The sequence below is a fragment of the Papaver somniferum genome, unplaced genomic scaffold, assembly GCF_003573695.1.
Source record: "Papaver somniferum cultivar HN1 unplaced genomic scaffold, ASM357369v1 unplaced-scaffold_137, whole genome shotgun sequence".
NCBI lineage: Eukaryota > Viridiplantae > Streptophyta > Magnoliopsida > Ranunculales > Papaveraceae > Papaver > Papaver somniferum.
The window spans coordinates 21,899,137-21,924,352 of NW_020622934.1; the positions used below are offsets into that span (position 1 = coordinate 21,899,137).

Sequence of the window (25,216 nt, forward strand, 5' to 3'; positions counted from 1 at the left end):
GGGTCCTTTAAAAACCTAGGTTTACTTTGGAGAAAACGTATTAGGTTACAAATTTTAAAGTTTTCACTAAGGGATCTGTGAATCCCTGAGAAACTATATTTTACCTGATATATCTTTGTTATCCAGATCTTGTTCTCTTATTGGTTGTTGTAGTACTCGAACTATAGATCACTAATAAGATAAATAGAAATCACAAAGTACTCTTTGTCTCAGACTTTCTGATGCCACAAGATAAATATCTAAAATACTTCTTTGATTTGTTTAGATTGTACTTGTGAGGTGGTAGTGATATAGGCTTCTCTTTGATAAGAGCGTAAGTGTTCCAGATCCTCGAGGTTTGGTAGACTTTGTTCTATTGCAAACAGATTTCAGACCTTGATTTTTTTTTCTGAATCACACTCATTATAATAATAGAAAAATAGTTTTTTTTTTAAATTACAAGGCTATGAATGAAGAGAAAATAAATCCAACTATATAGGCTTCAAAAAGAGATTCTAGCAAAATCTGTAATACTCAACATTTGGTAGTTCTACTCTTGCTAAGAAACTTGGCCTTCCATAAAATATTTGTCTTTGACCTGCAGCCAGTTTGGCACCCATTTTAGCAGCTGTATCTGCAGAAAAATTAATCTCCCTGAAACTGTGCCATAATTTTATTGATTGAATACTACTTATTGCCTTCTGCCATTTCATCGTTATAAACCATGGCATTCTATTTTTTGCAAATTCAGATATTATTGTTTTGGAATCTGAGTTAAGATTATATCCTGAATTTTCCATTCAACTGCCAACTCAACTGCACAAATGACTGCATATATCTCTGTAATGTAATTGGTAGCAATACCTATTCCTCCAGAGATAACTCCCATCACTTGACATAAATGATTTCTTATTACTACACCCAAAACCAGCTGCTCCTGAATTTCCAATGGAGGCTCCATCACAGCAAAACATAACAAAACCAGCAGCTGGTGGTATCCAGAAGCAAGATTTAATGCATTGAAATTTAATTCTTCTTGGTCTCAGATTAAAAAAGAGAATTACCTGATCATTAAAGTCAGTGTTCCACTTGTAGCTTTTGATTCTGAACCCTCCTTCATACATTTTCTTCTTGATTCTGCTTTTAAAATTTTGAGTATTTGGTTTTACTTGCTCAAACCATATTTTGTTTTTTTGAAACCACAACTCCTTTAAAATTTCACAGGCAGCAGTAATCCAGCATTCTTTAATAAATGGACTCTTACCTTAAGCATTACTCCACACTTCTTCAAAAGAGATCGGAATTTTGAAATTGAATACAAAACATATCCATTTCCAAATTTCTTTACTAAATTTGCACTCCCAAAAAAATGGTGCACATTATCTTGATCTTCTTCACAAATGCAAAATCTTGAAGCTAATTCATAACCTCTTTCAACCATTACTGAGTCATCAACATATATGCCTTGAACAATTTTCCAAATGTTGCTTGCTATAGAAGGATGTATATATGAATTCCATATGTATTTATAGCAATGCAAAGGAGGTTCTTTAGTTCTCAGAATATTAATTGCGGAAGAAGTTGTAAAATTACCTTTTATATCTCCTTTCCAGATTAAGCAATCCTCTCCTATACCAATTTCAGGCAATGTGTAAGATAAAAGTATTTGCTTCATCTGTTCAGGTAGCTTCCATTTTCCTTCTAGGATTGAATCTGACACCTTCATGTTGATGTGAGGTTTAACATAGTCAGTGTATCCAACTTCTTCTATTAAAGGAAAATTACATATCCAAGGATCAAACCAAATGGATATCTTTTGACCATCCCTTTTACACCATTTTATGTTTTCTTTCAAGTTCCATGCACATTTTAACCCTGGCCAAATTGATGAAAGTAGCCAGTTGCTCTTCCATTGATGCTGTCTATTTTGGAATTTAGATTTTATGAATAAAGCCCATTCTGCTTCAGAATTTATTTTTCTCCATAGAATTTTCGTCAGTAGTGCTTTGTTAAGGACTTCTAATCTTTGTAATCCCAATCCTCCTTCACTATAAGGAGAACAAACCTTTTTCCATGAGAGAATTTTATATTTTCTAGTTTCACCATCAGCAGACCATAAAAAATTTCTAATTATTCTCTCACAGATTTTGATTACTGATGCTAGCCATTTATATACTGACATACTGTAGATTGGTACACTACAGAGTATTGACTTTATTAGTACTAATCTATCATTGAATGATAGCAATTTACCTTTCCAAGTAGCCAATTTCTTTTGCATTATTTCCACCATTGGCCATACTGTTGAAATTTTAACTCTACCAGATTGTAAAATTACTCCCAAGTATTTGTCAGGTAAAGTACTTACTTCCACTTGAACCAATTATTTAATTTGCATTGTCCTTGCTGCAGTTGTCCCATCCACAAAGAGCTTACTTTTACTTTTATTTATTATTTGGCCTGAGCTTTTCTGGTATTCTTCTAAGAGCTTCATCAGGTTTTGGATGCTTTTCTTCGCTCCATTGTAAAAGATAAAGACATCATCAGCAAAGAATATATGAGAAGGATGAATCCCATTTCTTATTACCATTGGAATTATCTTGCCTTAATCTATCATTTTTGATATGTTTCTACTAAGAACATCTTCCATAATCACAAAAAGTATTGGAGATAGGGGGTCTCCTTGTCTTAGCCCCCTACCAACTGAGAAGAAGCCATTAAGTCCACCATTTATCATTACTGAGACTTTAGCTGATTCAAAAGAGTACATAGCCACTTACACCAAGTATCTGAGAATCCAAACTTTATTAACACTTGAAATAAGAACTTCCATCTCACAGAATCATAAGCCTGGGATATGTCCAATTTAAGTCCAATATTACCACATCTTCTCTTCTTCTTCATTTCATTTATCATCTCAGAAGCAAGAACTATTTGATCTTGTATGTTTCGTCCTTTAATGTATGTTGTTTGCTGTGGAGAAATGAGTTTATTCATCATACTTGACATTCTTGCTGTGATGATTTTGGTGAAAATTTTAATGCTTACATTGCTAAGACCAATTGGTCTAAATTGATGGGGAGATCTTGCGCCTTCAACCTTTGGAAGAAGTACTAGAAAATTAGAATTTAAACCTCATAGGATATACCTTCTTCTCCAACAAAATTGAACTGCATTTACTACATCTTCTTGAATTACTTGCCAACATGCTCTGTAGAAGCTACCAGAGAAACCATCTGGACCTGGAGAGCTATCTGGATCCATTTCAAAAAGAATTGGTTTAATTTCTTCAGTAGATGGAACGGAATCCAACATTGCTTGGTCATCTGCTGTTATCACTTTTGGAATGACATCAAGCAATGAGTTTGAAATATCCACTTCCTTAAAATTGAATTTTTCCTCAAAATAATTAATGAGAACTTCTGCAATTTTTCCTTGATCTGTGACAATTTCCTTATTGTTATTCTCCAATTCACTGATAAAGTTTCTAGCTTGCCTTACCTTCAGATTTGTATGGAAGAAGCTTGTGTTAGCAGAACCTTCCTTGACCCATTTGGTTCTAGCTTTCATTTTCATCGTAGTTCTTAACTGCACTTCCTTTGAGTTTAATTTATTTTCAGCTTTTACTAAGTTGTTCAAGAGCTCTTCATCAAGGGATTTTCATCAGATATCTTCATTGCTTCTTGAACTTCTTTTTCAGCTTCTTTAATCTGCGCATTTACATTACCAAACACCTTTCAATTCCATTTTACCAACACCTTTTTTAGTTTTATCAATTTGCTCTGAAACACAAAAGTTGGATCACCTACCACATCTTTAGACCAACTTTTAGTGACTACAACCATAAAATTAGGATGATCTATCCAAATCTTCTGAAACTTTTGTGGAACATTTTTTGGTTTAGGACAGCTAACATATCCTCCCAAGAGTGGAGAGTGATCATAAGCTATTCTCATTCCAACTTTATATCCCCAACCTTCATGTTTTTGTAGCCACAAATTATTGAATACTTCTCTGTCAAGATTGCATAATATTCTACCAGCACCATGCTGACAATTTGACCAAGTGTATTCAAAACCAGATTTAGGAGATTGCTGCAATTCACATTTATCTAGACAAGTATTAAACTCAAGCATATTCCTTGTATTAGCATGCCTTCCTCCTACTTTTTCTTCAGCTGTTGTAATGGTATTGAAGTCACCAATGGCAAGCCAAGGTTGTTGTAAATCACTTATTACTTCCATATCAAACCACAAGAATCTTCTTTGCACTGCACCAACATGGGCATGAACGCCTGAAACCAGAGTACCTCCAATGCTGACTGTTATCATCTGACTTGACATTGATACCACAATTGGTGTTGGCAAGTTTTTATTCCAAAACAACCAAATGTTCCCTTTTTTATTTGATATTGATTTATGAATCACCATATTGTGCATTTATGGTCAATTCATTTTATTGCAAAAAGTTGCACTGCAGACTACTTTAGGTTCTGCTACAAAAACTAAAGAAGGATGAAATTGATTAATTAAAGACCTTAGTTTCTCTTGAGCCCTAGGTCTTCTCAGGCCCCTGAGGTTCCAAAATAAAACTTCTATTGTAAAGAATGGAGGTACCTAGTACCTCATTTTCCTTGATTTTTCCTAAAGTTGTATTTAGTGGTAGCTTGCTGAGATTTTACCTTTGGTGCAGCTTCTTTTTGTTGTTCTTCTGGATTAGTTTTTGTGTTAGATGAAGATGGTTTTTGGATAATTCTAGACCATGAAGTAGTTGGAACTCTATCCTCTGATACTGACCCATCTTTGCCACTGATATATTTGATGACACTTTTCTCCACTGCATTATCCTCAGCAATTTGTACAATTTTTGTTGGCTCAAGCTTCTCATCTCCTGCACTCACATATATATATCAATTTCCTCTTCTATCACAGAATTAAGTGATTCAAATCTGCCTGAAGATAGATTAAGTACTGCATTGTGATTTTGAGGTTATTCAGGATGCTGACAAATTTTGTTACTGGAGTATAACATATATCAAACTTAACTCATTCCTTTTGAGATACTACTTTTGGTGTTGTTGTAGCAATATGTGAAGTAGATGAAGTATTTTTTTCCTGCTTCAGATACATTCCGCACAAGAGACATTTGCTTAACAGAAGATGTTGAAGCTCTTTGTTTTTCTTGTTCTTTACTTGCCTTAGCTTCAGCCGCTATCTTCACCCTGCATTCAGTTTGTAAATATCCAACAATTTTTACAGTGATGATAGAATTTTGGCAACTTTGTAAGCAATACATCTTGCATAAATCCACCAAACTTTGTTTTAATCCAAAGTTTGTTTGGTATTTTCTTTGCTAAATCAATTTGAATAAGAACTCTTGCATATAAATCCATTCTCAAAGTTTAGTGTTGCTTGATCAACTTTAATTGGATGCTTTGCTGATGGTGAATAGAGTTTGTTCATCCCAATACTCCAAGATAAGACCAGGATAATGAACCCAAACCCTTGCAGAAGATTTTCTATGTAATTCTGGGCGAAAATCAGGTATCCAATTACGAATCCATAAAGTTTGATTGAATACTTCCCATTCCCCAATTTTGATATAACTTTGATCTCTCTCATTGTCAAGTTTAATTGCGAAAAAACCTTTCCCCAGTAGTACCATTTTGCATTGACCAACTAATTTCCACTGAGATTTCAGATTTAGTACAACATCATAGAATTTCATATATTTCTTAAGGAAATCAATAGGCCGTCTGTTAGAGGAAGAATAGTTAAAAGTCTTCACTGAGGTCGATGGAGACTCCTAGGCATGTAAAGGACTGAAGCTGAATTTCTCGTAGGCTCGATTCGGTCTCAACTACAATCTAGTCTGAAGTATTATAGTAGGCTAGTGTTTCTAGCAACTTAATACAATGTGGTGTTCAAGACTGATCTAGGTCGCGGGGTTTTTCTACTCATTTTAATATTTCTCGTTAACGAAATTATAGTGCGTGTGCGCTTTTGCTTTTCCACGATAACCCACCCCAGTACTGTCCCTGATCATTCCCCCCTGCTTATTGATGTAGTCTCGCTGGTAAAATCGTTGATTAAGGATACAAGAAAGAAAAATTATTTCCAAGACAAGAAATGAAGACTAATATGAAAATCATAAACATCAAGAAGCATGTGAACCGATTGTAAATCAAACTTGATTTGTTTTCAATCACTTGCAAATAAGGGTTCGAGTCCGTAGTTCGGGTAAGAATTTCAGGTATGCCTTGGTTATAAAATAGTGACAACGGAAACACTTCACAAAGAGGATAAGAATAACTGTCCCGTGGCGTCTTGTTCATGGCAGCATATATGGCCTTCTCGTCCCTTCCAATTTTTATCTACCTATAAATAAGTCTAGTCATGAATATGTAGAGAGATATGCACAATTTGGTCTGGTCAAGTTTTGATGCTTATAAGATAAATTCGAAAATCACAAAAATAAAATCCCACAGACACTTCATAAAGATGCACAAGTAAATAATCAAGATTCAAAATGCACCAAATGCCAAGGCATTTTACCAAAGTTTAATGAATACATATTGCAATTTAGCATTTAGCACAATGAATTAATACCGTTCAGCACAAAATGGTATTGCGTTACTGACTAACAAAGAAAACCAACATACAGCCATCCAAAAAGACGAGCAACAAAAAAAAAGAAGAAAGAAAAGAAAGCTAATGCAGAACAATATACCACTTGAAATATGACAGGAGCCATCCAAGATCGAAGTGTCTCTTCAAGTGCGAGGTGGAACTGGTGTTGGCCTTAGTTTTGATGCAAATGCCAGTATTCCTCGAGCACCCACACACTCAAACTCCTCTCTTCATGCTTGATCTTAACGTAGCAGATTGATCCTTGTGATTCCCCGAGATAATGCACACCTCTACTTTCTCGGTCAGGCAAACTAATCAACCAACATTCATTACCACCCGTTCCATGATTGGTGATTCCGTCAACACTGAAAGCTAAAATATTGTCACGCCAGTTTTGCATCCAGTAAAAAAAACCATTATGAGTAACTAAATGCTCAGAAAAGGAGAAATTCCAAGTAAAATATTGAGGACGCGAAACATGATAGAGACTCCATTGACCCAAATCAGAAGAAAATATCTCAACTTTAAATTGTTTAGCCGCAGCTTCAAATTTTGGTATGCAGATAACCTTATAACTCACAGAACCACATTCATTACTACATATGAAACCCGTTGCAAGCTGAAGCATATCCAATGATGATAGGTCACGTAGTAATGGTGGAGGAAGTGAAACCCGTTTCTGTGCGAGTGGATTACAAACATAATACGTCCGCTGATTCAATAAGATTGTTTTGCAGAGAACCAAACCGTTACTTGACCCTAATATATAAAATGAGTGCAGCTATGGATTCTTCAACTACTTGTGAAGATGGGTTTAAAGACAATAATAATAATAATCAAAATTATTCGGCTGTTTCTCCATTAATCAAAGAAGATTATGATTTCTTTCAGTTGACTGCTTTTTCTCTTGCTATTACAAATTTAGTTCGTCATTCAATTCTATTGTCCATGTAATTTTTGGAGAGGCAGCAGACATCAGTCGCAGTCATTTTTTTTTGTTCTTGTGGATTGTTTACGTGGATATCTTTATGTAAGTAACATGTTAGCTCTCTGTTTTTGTTATCATTTCTCATGAAACGTGTGGTCGTGGAATTGTGAAGTACAGTACGGATCATATAAAAGTTTGTTCCAACGTTAAATATATCTCGTTCGATTTTCTAACCTTCGTGTGATTATTTCCACTAGTTTCTAGTCCGTCACTTTTCATTTAACAGTGTTTCCATACCCTAGTTAGCAATTCGGGATTCGACAAACGTACGGAACGGCAAACGTACGAGTATTATACGGTTTTGTAAAATTCAGATTCGGTCCAAAATTCGGTCAACGGGACGTGATTCGTCAGTAATTCGGAACGGCATACGTACGTGTATGATTCGATTTATAAATGTGAGTTCGGCTCTGAAAATTCGGTATCTATATATAACAAATAATTTGTATTTATAAGGTCATAGACCAATTTTTATGCATATGTGTGAGTTATTTAAAGAAAAAAATAAACTTAATATGATGATAGTAATAATATATACAACATTAGTTATCCAAGAGGACGTCGTATGGTGGTTTAGATGCTTGGTTAGTGAGTTTGAGATCTCTCTCACCTTCACCTTCAAATCTCTTCAGTCGTTTTTGTTTCATAAAAATCACAACACGTCTAATATTCGGTAGTGTATGCTCGGGAGGCAGTAAGCCCAAAAAATGGAGTCTTTGAAAAGTAAAAGCTAAAGAATTTATGGCGAATTAAGCGGACGTATCATTCGGGATGCGTAAAATTCGTGAACGGTTCGCGAATAATTCGAGAATGCCACATAATACGCGACTTGGGTTCGAAGTTGCAAACGTACGCGAATAAGACGGTAAAATTCGTGATACGGAAAAATTCCGTAAACTAGGTTCCATACCTGATAACTTTTGATTTCAGTATCTGAGTCACGGAGTCGGGATTGAAGGTAAGTGAGAATAAGCTGAAAATACGAACAAAAGGTCGAATCACACGAAGGTTAAGATGGCAGTTCGGCAGTGTATAAGAAGGCATGTCCATGAGGTTTTGCGTCAGAATGTGCACCTGCACCTGTAGCACAACAGAAGTCAATTGGCACGTCACCCCCGGTTGCCTTTAGTTTCCCCGTTCGACTCTCTGGCACTTAAGTAACTTAGGGGCAAAACTTTGTCAACTCATTTCATGAATTAATGATCAAGTTAATTACAAAGAGTTGATTAGAAGGGAGAATAAACCAGTTCTTTCAATGCAAAATATCTCACACTCATCGCTATCTATCTGTAATATAGATGTAGACAGGTATACTTGAAGACGAAAAATGTGGAGCCGTGAGAACAAATCGCTTCAACTTTACACGTTGATTGAGGCTGAATCTCTTTTGTCTGAATTTATGCCTTACAAGTGGGCTTATGTACGTAAAAAAAGAAAACGTCAAGTCCAACAGATCGTAAATATATAGTGTTACTGTTTGCTAGACTATTACACCAAGTCTTATGGTGGAATCCATCCATCTTCCATCTTACACGCCACCTCAGCATTTGGAACTGTGGATGGAAGCCCAAGTGTAATGGTGGAATAGTAGAAACGCTATTTTTAATGGAGTTAAAAAAACGTAATTAAGAATGGAGCTAAAAAAACGCAATTAAGAATGAAGTTTTTTTTTCAGCCGTTAGATTTCAACAACTCATTTTAAATCTACGGATAAAAAAAACGCAATTAAGAATGAAGCTTTTTTTTTCAGCCGTTAGATTTCAACAACTCATTTTAAATCTACGGATAAAAAACAACGCAATTAAGAATGGAGCTTTTTTTTTCAGCCGTTAGATTTCAACAACTCATTTTAAATCTACGGATAAAAAAAAACACAATTCTTAATTGCGTTTTTTTAGCTCCATTCTTAATTGCGTTTAACGCTATTTTTATTGGCGTTCAGATGGATTCCACGAACCCTTCCACGAAACCGTGGAACCTTGCTTGGATTTTCTGTGGAAGACCCCAACTTGGAAGCCACTAGACTTGACATTCCATGGTTTTTCTACACTTGGAATAGTTTGGATTCCACCATAAGACTTGCTCTTAGCGGAATGGTGTTATTGAGCCAATTCTTTTTTTTTGAAGCATATTATTGAGCCAATTATTAGAAAAGTTACAAATGTGCTTTCCCTCGAGGTTTGAAAAACCCTTGTTTTTTCTGGAAAAGATGGCCTTTAAAACATTTACACCCATATACCTTGGCCGGAGGGTCCCCGAATCCCGTGCCAATATAACCCCAATAAATAGGAAATAACGGCAATCTTTTAGGATCGTTTTTCCGTTTCCACACACGATATAACGGTTTTTTTTAAATTGAATTTTACGTTTTTCCCTTCTAAATAACATTTTAACGCGAGTTTTTTAGACTATTTTTCCCGTTTTCACGCCAGTTATAACCGTTTTTTTAGAAAAAAGAATTTAAAATATTTTTTTACAATTCTTTATTTTTTAAATTAAAGAATAAAAAATTACAATAAAAACTTTGAAAATAAAAGAATAAAATAAACAAAATATAAAAAACGTTGTAACAACGTTATTAGACCCGTTATAACTGTTTTCAAGCACGTTATAACTGTTAGATAGGAATTTCAGATCATAATTTATTTATTTTTTTCTATTTAACCGTTATAACGCCCGTTATTTTAAAATAACGTATAAAAAACGTGTTTTTTTCTAAATGACATGATTTTTGTCCAAAACGTGTTCACACCCGTCAAAACGCGCGTGATAATGGTCACACCTAGTGACTGTGATCCGAGTCGCGACCCGTTTTTCAAACCTTGCTTTCCCTAGGTTGTAAATGAAAAATCAAAATCCATGAGAAAATAAAATCCGAATATGAATTAAATTATTTTTTTAAGTTTTTGGATCTAGTTTTCGTGTTATCGCTACATTTCAAGTGTGAAACTGGTATTTTTATCAGCAAGAACATACTAGTTAAAATTTCATGCGTTAAAATAATACTACATCCGTCTCTGAAAAAGTGTTACTTTCACTTTTTCATTTTAACCTAAAAATAGGTCAAATTAAAAAAATGGAAATAACACTTTTCCAAAAACGGAGGGAGTATTGATTTTATTTTATTAAATCTTACCTTCATGGTATCTGTATTGAAGAAGAAAAAGAAGAGAACGGAGAACAATAATGCTCCCAAGTAACAGTTTATATGGTAATACAGAATTCGGAAAAATTTGTTATTTCGTAGAGGATATATGAACTCATAATCCTTGATAACTGTACGTCTCATAATTTGTAATCGTAAAAACTAGAACTGATTCTAGTTTTTGAATCAAGTGTGGAAATTTCCATGCTTATTGAAGCTAGGTGGATGTATTTCACCCAAAGTCCTTCTTATTCGATCCAGATACAGTAGAGAAATCAATCTCTCTGCAGAGCATATTGCTAAGAAAGGTTCACACTTTTCAAGAGGTCAATTTCTTCAATTTCAGCCAGGTCCTCCTTCCTGACTAATATAGGGTGACCATATGACAATTATTTTTTCTTTTAGATATATCTAGATTTATTTGAACTTAGTAGCCTAGCTAGTTTGAGGCTCATATGTTTTATTTGAGGCCTACCACTAGAAGATAAAAAGGGATATTTTGAAGCAAAATAAAAAAACACCTTGTCCAACTATTTTAGTTAATGGCTAATTCAATCTATTAACAAATGTTTCATCTTGTTAATTCAAATAGTGTATAATATCATATTCTATTTGAGAATACATACTCATTTTCGGTTCGAGTATAATACCATACTCGTTTTCAAATTGGATGTAATACTCATACTTATTTTCAGTTCATGTATGAAATTGCCATGCTTATTCAAGCTAGGTGGATGTATTTCACCCAAAGTCCTTCTTATTCGATTCGAATACAGTTGTAGAGAAATCAATCTTTCTGCAGACCATTTTGCTAAGAAGGGTTCACACTTTTCAAGAGGTCAATTTCTTCAATTTCAGCCAGGTTCTCCTTCCCTGACTAAGATGGGGTGACCATGTGACAATTATTTTTTCTTTTAGATATATCTAGATTTATTTAAACTTAGTAGCCTAATTAGTTTGAGGCTCATATGTTTTATTTGATGCCTACCACTAGAAGATAAAAAGGGATATTTTGAAGTAAAATAAAAAAACACCTTGTCCAACTATTTTAGTTAACGGCTAATTCAATCGATTAACAAATGTTTAATCTTGTTAATTCAAATAGTGTATAATATCATATTCTATTTGAGAATACATACTCATTTTCAGTTCAAGTATAATATCATACTCGTTTTCAAATTGGATGTAATACTCATACTCATTTTCAGTTCAGGTATGAAATTGTTTTCATTTCGAGTTACAAAATTTGTACTCGAACTGAAATCGAGTATACATCACTCGGCTTTAGAATGAATATGATTTCATACTCATTTTGTGATCGATCATTAATTGAAAAAAAATGAGTTTAACCAGAATCGATATTTATAAGAAAACAAAGGCTATACAGTAATTTTATGTGAACATCCACATAATCGTTTCTAGCAAAAAAAAAAAGATACTGAAAACTTGGTATTTCTTCCATACCAGATTCAGACGGTATGGGCATGAACATCAACGATTCTGGTTAAATGTTTTTCAACAGAAAACACATACAGAATAATCGGTTGACGTGGTCATGTATATAGACCAATTATCATAGGAATATGTTAATATGGACGTGGATGTCGACCGATTATGGTCAAACACAGAAATCCAAGATTGTTTATAATTTTCAATTTTGAATGGATGAATCATTGACAAATATAATTAAGAGTAATGGGTTGCAATCGATGATATATAGTTTGAAATTTTTCTTTAAATAGATGAAATTTCTTTTGAAACGATCGATGTAGTTGAAATAAATTGATGAAGTTAGATTTTAATTTTAGTTGGTAAGAGCATCCACAGTGGGCGAGTAAATCCAAATATTTGGGATGAGTTTTGAACACAGTGGAGTGAAGTAAAGATCAAATCCCAGACTAAGATCAAATCTGGGACCATATTTGGTCGCGACCAAATCCCAAATCCAAATATAGTCGGGCGTAAATTGAATGTCCGTTTATTACCAGGCGTAACTTAATTATCCGCTCTTTGGTCGGACGTAAATAGAAATTACGTTTCTTTCGGGCGGTGATTGAACATTCGTCTGGTGGCAGGCGGTGATTTAAAACACGCCCCATTCAAGCGGACAATTAATTTACGCCCCACTCAAACGGACAACGATTTTACGCCCCATTCATCTTAGACAAACTTCAAACTTCATTTACAATTAAAATTAAGCTTACCTTCATTTGACACTGTTGGTTGGGCAGTTCACTGTTCGCTTCTGATGCTGTTCTTTGTTGTGAAGTCACCTACTGTTGTTGTTCGAGCGACCAGTGAGAAGTTAACATTACCCAGTTACTACCAATACCAGATTACAGTAAAGAACATTGATGACACTAGACCAGTATAGCTGACTTCAAATTGGTAAACCATTGCCACTTTGCAGAGTGAAACTCAATTTACATATAAGAAGCTAATAAACGATTAGAAGGCAAAAGGCAAAGTTCACCTGCCACCTACCGTTGGTTGAACAGCATCGAGAAATGGTGTTCACCTGGTTTCAAAATTTCAGGCGTAAAAATAAAACACGCCCAACCAACAGGCGTTAAAAAATATTACGCCCCTTTCAGGCGGACAGCAAATTTACGCCCGTCACTACCTACACGTGTTGTCCGACCATGTTAAACTCAGGCGTAATTTGTTTTTACGCTCCATCAGGCGGTGATTGGAAATACGCCTGATAATCGGACGTGCTTTAAAAACCCGTCCCATATGGAACGTGATTTATACTTATCGCCCCACAACAGGCGTTAATATAACGTCCGCCCGTCTCAAACATAATTTAAATGTCCGCCCGGTAATCAAACGTACTTTATATATGCGCCTGTTTTCATGCGGTGATTAAATTTACGTTCGACCAAATTTTGATCTTTCACCGTAGTGTCACAACAGGGACTAAACCAAATTTTTGATCAGTTTTTTGGTATTTGATCTTTGATTTTAGTCGCACCACTGCAGTTGCTCTAAGGGTAGTGATTTAAATGAGTTTTAGTTTTGAAAGGATTGGAATAGATTTAAAATCCAGAAGGATAAAACTTAGAATTGAATTTTAATGGTGAAGAAAGCTTAGCATTTTTTTACCTAGTTTAGACATCCTTTATCCTTTTAATGTAAACGGGTGAACAAAATAATAGGCCTAAAATAAAACTAGGAGGCTTATCCTTTTAGCAGATGCAGTCAGTTGAGCTTAACTTTAGTGTTTTTGTTTGGCTAGTCATTTCATTTGGCTGGCCTTTTTATATTTATTTGGCTGTATGCATTTTATTAAAACGGTTTTTTCAAAATACTATATTTTTTACTGTATTTTTGCAAATAATAAAACGGTTTTTTCTTGGAAAAATCAAAAGGACGAGTCAAAATACTGTTTATGACACACGAGCCCTTTCGTAGTTAAGTGGTCCAAAGCAAGAATTAAATAAGAGTCAAAATACTCCTCAGGAGTCAGGAGCTGTGAAGCACCGAACACATCGATATTGGTGTCGTGTCCGTGTTCGACGCGTGTGAGACACCAACACGATCACGTGTAAAAATTTACACTCTATTTTACTAGTTGGGTAATCTAGTGTGTCAGGAAAATTAATATAATAATTAATTTTTGTACATGTGGACTAATCTAATCTTATATAATTGAGTTTTTTTTCGTATAATTGTGTGATTAGTGTATTTGATATAACATAACACTATGATTTTACTATATAAAAGTTATTTAATTAGAATATATATAAACGTGTCCGTATCCCGATGATTTTAGATTTTGGAGATCCCTGTGTCCGTGTCAGTACTTCGCGGCTCAGGAGTCAGACTCAGGACACACATTAAATTCGGAATCAAACAATAGAATAGTCGAATTACTACTTACGACGCACACATTTAATCCAGAATTGCGTGACACCCTGCACTTCTCCTCAAATTGGCATCAACGACCCACCATAGATTTTGTTTATTCCCCATCTTCGGAGAAAGCATGAGGCCGTTTTAAATTGATATGTGAGTACGTGGGGCGGGAAGCATTTTCCCGTTTAATCTGCTTTCATTCGACCTGCGGAACTGACAACCTGCAACTTTTGGTCCTGCATTTCGAGCTCAACAATTCCCTAGCAATTGCTCAGTCAATATGATTAGCGGGAAAACATGTTTACACTTGTAATCCATCTTAGAAAGCTCTCCATCTCCTGACTTCCCAAACAATAAAAAAAAAGATATGAAAAATGGGTCATTTGTCCAAATATTTTTAAAACATAGTTCAAATGGACGAGTAAAAATTAGTATGAGTGAAATGGACACTAAAAAAATAGTAAAAATGAAACTGGATTCATCCTGACTTAAACTTAAAAAATAGTAAGGATGAAACTGGATGCATCCTGATGTAAATTAAAAATAAGAAAAAGTATTTAAAAATGGGTAGGATGAAACTGTTTACACCCTGACTATTTTTACATTTTTGTCCATTTAAACGGTATCAAAATCTAAATATCCTTTTCACCCATGAATTATTGATTTTTGTCTTTTTAACCAATTTTGTGAAAAAAATACTATGTTGTCCGACGACCCGTATAGATTATTTATTAAGTTTTTATGCTAGTAACCCCACCACCGTTCTCGATGCAAGAGGTGATGCACGTGTAGCTGGCAGCCGATGACATTGCTTTGTGCGGTATTGACTTTATTTGAGAAAATACTAATTGGTAAATACTTTGCTGTGTTAGGTGTTAGGCGCGGCGAAGCGCTGAGCCCTTCACCTTGCCTCGTCTAGCGTTCAAGGCACCAAAAAAACAAAAAAACAAAAAAAGTACTGCTCACACTTTTTTTTGTCGGAAAATGGGTCATTTATCCAAATATTTTTATATCACGGTTCAAATGGTCGAGTAAAAAATAGTTTGGGTGAAATGGTCAAAAAAAAAAATAGTAAGGATGAAACTGGATACATCCTGTGTAAACTAAAAATAAGAAAAAATATTTGAAAATGGGCACGATGAAACTGGTTACATCCTGTCTATTTTTACATTTTTGTCCATTTAAACAGTATCAAAATCTAACTGTCCATTTCACCCAGGAATTGTTGATTTTGGTCTTTTTAACCAATTTTGTATTTTTTTGTCTTGTGGGATTTCATTAGCTAGCCCCCCATGGATGACTCGTGCGCCTAGGACGCCTATGCGAGCAACAATTTCACCTTTTACAACTTCTGGTTCTAGTTAACGCACCAGGATGATAAGCCGCCCTGGATAAGATAACTACATAAACAAATTCTCAATCTCTCGTAAACGGATAAATTCTTGTTAAGAACCATGTTTTAGGGCATATTGAAAATTTTCAACGCATATCAAGTAATGACAAAATATGGTTATTAGATAATAAATCCAAAAGTCTCTTGACCAAATATTGTTGGTAATGGCCAACGTAGTCAAAATCGCTCTCCAAGGCCGGTTACTCTCCAGTAATCGCTACAGGCTATGTGACTCGAGGAGATTTCAGATTCTAAGTCATTTCCGATTTTTAGCGATTAAGGCTGACGATTTTCCCAATTTGAACCGATTTTTGAGCAAAACGAGTTAACGATTTTTCCGAATTGGCCTTGCATGTACTAAAATAAGAAAATAAAATTTTCGTAACCCCTCATTTGAGAGTTATCAAATAGAAAAACCTCTAAATACATGATAAATACCTTCAATATAACAATATTACACACTTAATTAAATGATAGTATTAAAATTTTAGTTTAATTAGGTACATATCATGATTTATGGGCAACAATATATAAGTCTCTAATAAATTGATTCCGAGTATTGGCGATTTCCATGTCTGAACTTATTGCTCCTCGCTCCAAGCTCCCAAACCGAGTAGGACCAAGAAACGATTTCAACTACTTTGGTAATGGCAAAACTACCCTTTTAGTATTAGTGGTAATACTAATGATTAGTTATACTTAATCTTGATTAGTGATTAAGTATAATTAAGCTATAAACTTTGTGTTAATAAATTTGGGGAAAGAAATAAAATTAGGTTTTTTTTTTAGAATGATAAAGGGAAGTAAAGAAGAATTTTTTTTTTTTGATTTAAGTAATCAAAATAGATAAGGAGTGAGAATATTCATCTTGAAAAACCAAGAAAACACACATTAACTACAACAATGATCCGAAGATGGATGATTTTATAGATTATGAGAATTATTTTACCCAAACTCAAACTCATCCTCATAATGATGATTTTTATGAGCCAAATCCAGACAATGAATACATCAATGAGGAATTCAATGCTTATAATAAACAAGTATACTTCTAGATTATGTTTAATTTTATTTTTGTAGGTTGAAATCATCAGAAAATTAAATTTTTTTAACCCAAGTTCGGCGAACCAGAGATAGGTTCGGCTTGAAATTATCAGCCGAACCTAACTGGTATGCTACAAAAGATGAACAGTTCGGCTTACTCGAAATACAATAGTAATCAGCCGAACTTATATTTTGTAACTCCCAGCCTACTTACTAGTTAAATGTTCGGCTTGAAAAAGAGGGGGTCTAATAACCACATCCAATATTTCGTTAAGAAATTTGTATGGACTAACTCCAATATAATTCCAAGAGAATCAACTAGACAGTCAGACTCAATCAAGGAAAATATATCCAAGAGTTATATCTCTAATTCTCAATGCAATCAGCAAATCGAACAGATAGAATCCGTGAACCTGATTATTATGAGAAACAACTTAAACTGTAGAAAAGACCAATGTTCAAGTGTCAATCAATTTCAATTAACATCCAAAGGTTGGATTTACCAATTGATTGAACTACGCACAACATGTGATATTTCAATTATATAAACAAATATAATGCGGAAAAGAAATAACACGGACACCAGTGTGAACGAGGAAACCGCAAATGCAGAAAACCCCCGGGGCCTAGTCCAGTTTTGGACATCACATTGTATTAAGCCGCTACAGACTCTAGCCTACTACAAGTTAACTTCAGACTGGAATGTAGTTGAGCCCTAACCAATCTCACACTGATTAAGGTACATCCGCGTTCCTTACGCCTCTGAATCCCAGCAGGACTCTTCACACTTGATTCCCTTAGCTGATCTCACCCACAACTAAGAGTTGATACGACCCAAAGTCGAAGAGTTGATAAAAAAATTTGTCTCCCACAGAAAAGTCTACTCTGATAGATAAATATGTCTCCCACGGAAATACCTACGAAGTTTTTGTTCCGTCTTTTGAACAATCAAGGTGAACGGGAACCAGTTGATAATCTGGTCTTATATTCCCGAAGAACAGCCTAGAAATATCAATCACCTCACAACAGCTTAACTATATGGTAGTAGAAGAAGTTATTATGGAATCACAAAGAATGAAATGAAGAGCTTTGTGATTACGTTTTATATCTTACATATCAGAGATAAATCTCGAGAAAATCTTAGAGAAGATAGTACTCAATACGATAGAACAAGTAAGATCATAACACGCAACTACAAAGAAAATAGTTGGGTTTGGCTTCAAAATCCCAATGAAGTCTTTAAGTCGTTAACCTATAATGGTTTTAGGAAAAAAAATCTATGTTAAAGGAGAATCGACTCTAGTCGCAACTAGTATCACACATAAGGTGTGGAGATTAGGTTTCCCAGTTGCTAGAGTTCTAGTCCTGATGATTTTGTCTTAACCATGTTCATCTTAACACTTCTAGATCAAATGATAATCAAATGAATCTAATTGTGTTACTCATAGAGTTGTTCAATTGTTTATATTCTCATAGAAGTATACAAGACACAATTGAAGCAAAATCGGATTGATTCAAAAGAATCAGTTCATGAAAATTTTATCCACGGTTTGCAAATATTGCATTCCTTAATATATAAATGTATTTGTTCATGAGTATGAAATCATAGTTAACCGATTTTAGAACTTAAACACATAAGTTTGCAAACGGTATGCAAACTTAAGTTCCAGACTTAATCCTTTCCGACAGTTCGCAAACGAGTATGCATACTGTTGTTCCAGACCGCATTCAGGTGAAACAGTTTGCAAACGGGTGCGCAAACTTAGTTCCCGGACTTTCACAGTTAAAACCGTTCGCATACGGGTATGCATACTTGGTTCCTGGACCTGAATCATTCTTACAACAGTTTGCATACTATGCTATATCCATACAGTGATTAATTGTTCTAAACTCCCATTTCAATCATTAAAACATTCTTAGAAGACGACAATAGCTGTCTCACACAAACTATTAACTTATAAGCAATTTTAAAGTGACCGAATGATCAGTACGAAACATTCCGAGTCTGCATCTAATGATTGTCTCACACAAATCATGTAAGATGTTAAAAGGCGATTTTCACATGATTATCTTTTGACTTTCGTCAAGAATAATGATGAACGTAGTTAAAGCAAAAAGCTTTCCAAAACATATTTTGAGAAACATATAAGCGAGTTAAACTCATCTCAAAATATCAAATGTGTATAATGTAAAGTATATATATCTATACGACTTAGTCTCAATAGAAGATAGAATAGAATTAATGGAATTCTAAGTGATAAATGAGTTTAAGCCTCCACATACCTTTTGTTGATGAAGTTCCTCTAAGCTCCCCTCAGTAGATCTTCGTCTTCAATCGATGAACGCCGTAAAGTATAAAGATCAACTACACATTTATCCTAATCCGAGACATAGCTATAAGTAGACTAGAAATCAAGACTTATAGTTTTGACAACTAAACTTGATAAACAAGCTTGAGATATCAACACTTGCAAGTTCGACCGTGCAGTGCTCTAACATGACTAATAAAAAATTTTCATTATAAGTCGAACCTTGTCCGGAGAGTTTTGAAAAAAAACTGAAGTTAAAGATTCGGTATTTACTCTAAATATCGTATCAGCCGAACCATATATCTTCCCAAGGTCGGCTTACATTCAAAAAATCGTATTGTTAAGAAAGTGAAGTCTAATAATAGAGAATAGCAAGGTCCAAATTCAACTCGTTAAAATCAAGGAGATTTTATCTTCATCTTCAAAAGAATGAAGTTCCACAAGCTCCCCTTAGTAGTTCTTCGTCTTCAATCGATGAACGTCGTGAAGTCTAAAGCTCAACTACACATTCTATCCTAATCCGAGACATAGCTATAAGTAGACTAGAAATCAAGACTTATAGTTTTGACAACTAAACTTGACAAACAAGCTTGAGATAGCAACGCTTGCGAGTTTGACCGAGCAGTGCTCTAACAATCTCCTCCTTTTCAATTTTAGTGACAAAACTATCAATACATATGGATTACAAAATAAATAAACTTTGTAGCTTCTCATCCAAATGCTTGATTTCCTTGGTTCTTCAACATTCCTTGAATTCTTCGTCACTCCAAGTACTCCAGTGATTTTGAACGTGTTCAACTCAGCATCATAGTTGTTGAAGATCCGTAGCCATAACAATACAAAAACAGTTGTTCTCAAATACTGTTATACAGTGTCATAGTATTATTACACAACATCAAAGTTCAATTGTATCACAACTTAGAAAACCACTCTCCACTACACCATATTTCGCGTTTAGTAACTCTCTATTTCTGTTACTAAATGGGGTTGTAACACAATTCAGCCGTGGGGTGTAACAAATTATGGTACCCAGCATGTTGCTGTTACTAATTCGGGGTTGTAACAGATTTCGTAACTGAAATGTAGGCGTTACTAAATGAAAAATAGTAACCGCTATGTAACCGTCACTAAATTTTTCCTAGAGTTGCTAATATTTTGACTAAGTCAACGTTGACTGTCTCCTATTACTTGGTAAAAACTTAGTAACAGTTTTTCTCCGTTACAAAATTTTTGTAACAAAAAAAAAAGCACCAGTCTTCATTGACCTGGTCAACATTAATTCCCCACCCCTTTTATTTTACCCTGCAAATACCCTATCCCCCCTGGAATTGTCATTCAATCCAATTCAAACATTCATTTTACAAACTATTAAGCATTCCTTCTCTATGCTTCAAAAAAAAAAAAAAAAAAACATTCATTCTCCATTCAATACAAGTCACTCTACTACACATTCAAACATTCATTCTACAAAAAAAAGGGGAAGAAAATATTGTTCAAATCATTATATATGTTTGTTCAATGATACATAGGTTCATGGTGAGTTCAACTCAGATGATTCATAACTGCGAAGTATGGGCAGATGACTCTGATAAGATTACCTGAATCCACTTGTTTCTTTATGTAATTCAATATCTGCTTGTCCTCAGCAATCCTGATTACTGTTTCGTCTGCAAACTCTCGCATACAATATTGACATAAGACAAGACAACAAGTAATACACAAGATTGAGTACAAATAGAACTTAGTATCTTTATTGCAACAAAGTGGAAGAAATTGTAATGGTTAATTACCTGATGCCCTCTTCTTCAGTTGTTCATCAATCATGATTAGACACCACCAGAAATTGCTAGAGTTCTGCAAAAGCAGTGCCGGAACCAGAACCTGAAAGCAAACAAACGCTTGTATTGTCAGCACATTACTCTTATGTCACAACAATTTGAATAAATCACTAAGTTATCAGAGTTAAATGTGCCTTGGAAATACATTTGCAGATGCAACATGTCAGTTGAATATAATGAACTATACTTGAGGTGATAATATTACTAACAGTTACAAAACTATGCATTGCGCACCAGCCTTGAGAATGTGAGAATTTAATGTCTACTGCTTGTCATCTTTGAACTGTTAGTTCGAAGAGTCCTCAGCAGCGTCACTCAAGCTTAAACTTTTACTAGTATATAAGAGAGAGTGTGTACTAAATAGCTGGAGAGTAAGAACCTAGCCAACAACACAATAATGGTATCAAAGTTCAAACTGCACTAACTATATGTACAAAGCTAAACTCGCAGCACGATTTAAGTGACTCATACAATTGAGCAAGCCAGCTAAGAAAAAATGATTAAAGAAAGAGTCAAAAAAACTTACTAAGTTTGATCCATAACAAAGAACCACGAGGACATCCTGTACTCATCCATTAATTCATTCATACTCATGACACTAAAAAGAGAAAACAAAGAGATAACATATAATTTGAATTATGCAAAACAGATACCTCCTTATCTGTTTCCTCCTTTGTTTCAAGGTGAATGTCATTGAGGTAGTCGAGATACGAATTTACCACCTACAAGACAAATGAGAAAGTACAATTGAGCTTCAAATTGTACAAGGACAATTGGACATGATAGTTAAATGCTATATCAAATGTTTTTTCCTACACAAAATTTCTATGTTCTTCCAATTTTCTATGTTCTTCCAATGTCTACCTGCATCTCTATATAATCCTGACAAAATAATAGTATATGAACACCTCTTGTTAACAATTTTTTTCACCTGGGAGTGTATGGGTGAAGAAATTATAATGAAAAAGAACAGAGATTGCCGGAATTGAAACAGAGGGAAACACCTATCAGCATGTTTAGAATCATTTATCCATTAAGAATTGGTATGAAGAAATGAACTCTTCGCAATACTACAACCATAGTTGTATGCAAGCTATAGACTTCCTAAAGCAATACAATACAATAACAGCATCCAAGAACCCATACCACCTCAGCAACACTACCAAATATAACAGGAATAGACTCAGACCATGACTTATGATCAAATAACAAAGAAGAGACACATCACGAATAAAAGTATAGAAACCACACAATTGGGTAGAACATTTTGCTAGCAACTTTTCCTAGATGAGATCTAACAAGAGAATACTTTTTAACTAAAGGCTATTTGCACAGGATACCTGTCAACGCAATCTTCCCAGGGACCTTTAGGAGATTGCTTTACACCTCATCCTTCCTTTGGCATCAACGTAAGCCAATTCATACCAGATGGAACTCGAAGAGGGGTTCCCAAACCGGTGAAGGGTCATTCTAGAAGCCTCCAGATGTAAAGGAAGCAACTGTAGGTTCTTCTCCAATTCATCAATAACGGCTCTTCCACCGGCATGTATGCAGAAGTGGTCTAACACAAGCTTGAAATCAGAAATGTAAGGCTTGAGATTATCATTGAAAAGCTTTTTCATGACCAAAGTTGAGAAAAACAGAAGCTGTTCGCTGATTGGGAGAACGAACCAGTCCAGTTATTGTCGTGTGTCGAGTCTACAGAGTTTCCAAAAAAAAACAAAATATTAGCGAGAACATCAATATATGATAGGACATGCTCTGACAACAAAATATTAAGCAATAACATTTACCATAACAACTTTAAAAATGCTTACTGACTGACTTTCTTGGAGGATTTTCGTCTTGAAATATCCCTGGCCTTGAGCCCTGCATAATCCCAGGCATCAGTTCATTGTCACATAAGATAAAAAAAATTGAAAATACGAAAAGAAATAAAATATAGAACAATTATAACCTACCATAGAAGCATGACTCATTGGCAAACCCAAACCAAAACTATCATTATAGGGGGCATTTGGTACATCCCACCTGACATCCCACCTAAGTCGGACAAGAAGGCAACAGAGAATGACAACAATGAGTTGACGAACAACAGAAGTGACAACGATAGTTTATAAACAAAAATTAAATCATAGTGGTGAAATTTTCAGCAAAGAGATGACTAATCCTAAATAAAGCATAGCTTTTAGCATGACAGGAAGAGGAAAGAAAAGGGGTTGTACCTTGTCCCATCACAGATCCGCTGGAATATGGTGAAGGTCCACCGGACAAATGCATTGGTGGATAAGGGATTCCTCCAGAAAGGTGGTTGCCATATTCATAATAATATGCTGAGCTCCCAGAATAACAAAGCTGGTCAAGTAGAGACCACGGGATCCCCTGATCAGTAAGAGAAAAAATTCCCAATTCATTGCATGCCTTTAAAAGTTCATGAGGAAAACATTAAAGCTAAACAAACCATCTTATCCCCATCGCTTAATAAAACTAAATTGCAGAAAAAACTCTACAATAAAGAAAATCAAAACCCAAATTCAAAGCAAATAAGAAATTTAAACTAAAAATATGGAAATCACAAAGTAGATTCAAATATCCAATGAAATCATACCTTCCATTTCCTTTTCATAGAAACCAATATACAAAATCCAATGGTTTTTCAAACTTACGTAATTTTTTAGCTGGTCCACCTTCTAATGGCTATCAAGCAACAAGAACAAAGTTAGGGTTCTTAACCATCTTCAAAATTTAAATAAAGAAATCTGATTTTATTAGTCTTCAGATCGATTGTTTCGACTATCCCAATGATTTAGAAGAAAGGGTCCTTTACATTGTAAAAGAAATTGTCGATTTCTAACCAAGATGTTCGAACGAATCTCATTAAGAACATCACCTGAACATTAACTGAACTTCGAATTTGTAACAAAAATCAAACCAACGATGAAACATCACCTGATTAAGAACCTCATGTAGATTAATCGAAATGATTTCATACCTTTGTTTTTAATCCGCATCATCCTGTAGATTAATCGAAGGAATATCTTGCTCATCTCTATAATTGAAACCCTAGGTAAGAAATAGAAATCCTGTATCTAGGTTCTACTGTAGAGATAAAACAAGAGGGTTATAAGAAAATTTGATTTAAAATAAAGAAGAAGGTAGATTATGGCGCTGATATCAGCGAGACGGTGTGATGTTGGTGCTCAAGCAGAAGGAATAGAGGAAGAAGAAGTGGCTGCTCTGCTTGCTCGGTGAAGAAGGAAGAGAAAAGAAGATAATGTGGTTGGACTGGAGAGGGGGAGTCAGGTTAGATAAAGATATACGTAGGGTAGAATTATCTTTGAAGTTGAAAACAGATACTAATATTTGGGGGGAAACATGATGCCTTGTGTTACCCCGCACACGAACTCTTGGCACAGTATTTTCCTAGCAGTTTCTAGTAGTAACATGGGCTGGGCCGTTACTAAACTAGGCTTATTTCGTAACTGAACTTGAACAGTTATTAAATTTTCGTAACTGAAATTTCCAGTTACGAATTAGTAACGGCAACATCTTGGTTACTAATTTTAGTTACTAATCACATAATATGGTGTAGTGCTTCCTTACATAATGTTCTGTAAACCATATGTATATGTAGTGTGAACTATGGTCGGTTGTCAGCCGACGCAAAAATAATTTAAGTTCTTTCACTTCACAATTATAAATAATAGTATAGTTATAAGAACAATTTCGTTCCACGGGGAGATATGGGTTGTTATTCGTATTTGAAAACTTAAGTAACCTGGGGGAATTTTTGATTTAGGTTTAAAATAATTAAAATAATAATAACAAATAAAGAGAATCAATAAGTTGAGAATACTGGTTAAGGATTCATCATCAATCATAATACATGCACTTCGACTAAAAACTGGTGTTGTCACTCAATCATTCATTATCAAGAGTCCTAAAGTATCCCATCGAGAGCATATTCCGGTAAATTCCTTATATCATCACATACCATAATGATGAATATGTGAATAGTTCTCATCGAACAACC

General features: G+C 34.8%; 1 long non-coding RNA gene across 5 annotated transcripts; it reads right to left on the minus strand.

Annotated features, from left to right (window-relative positions):
- Positions 1-20,750: 20,750 nt before the first annotated feature.
- Positions 20,751-24,441, minus strand: LOC113334974. 5 transcript variants are annotated; one of them, XR_003353070.1, is made up of 9 exons: positions 24,176-24,441; positions 23,792-23,880; positions 23,409-23,565; positions 23,145-23,226; positions 22,977-23,052; positions 22,524-22,881; positions 21,393-21,905; positions 21,136-21,226; positions 20,751-21,012 (listed from the first exon to the last, which is right to left on the minus strand). It is a non-coding gene; the product is annotated as an uncharacterized LOC113334974 (long non-coding RNA). The 5 variants fall into 5 exon arrangements; XR_003353069.1 differs by having other exon boundaries at positions 21,136-21,905; positions 23,009-23,052; XR_003353071.1 differs by having other exon boundaries at positions 21,136-21,905; positions 23,001-23,052.
- Between the last annotated feature and the right edge of the window lie 775 nt (positions 24,442-25,216).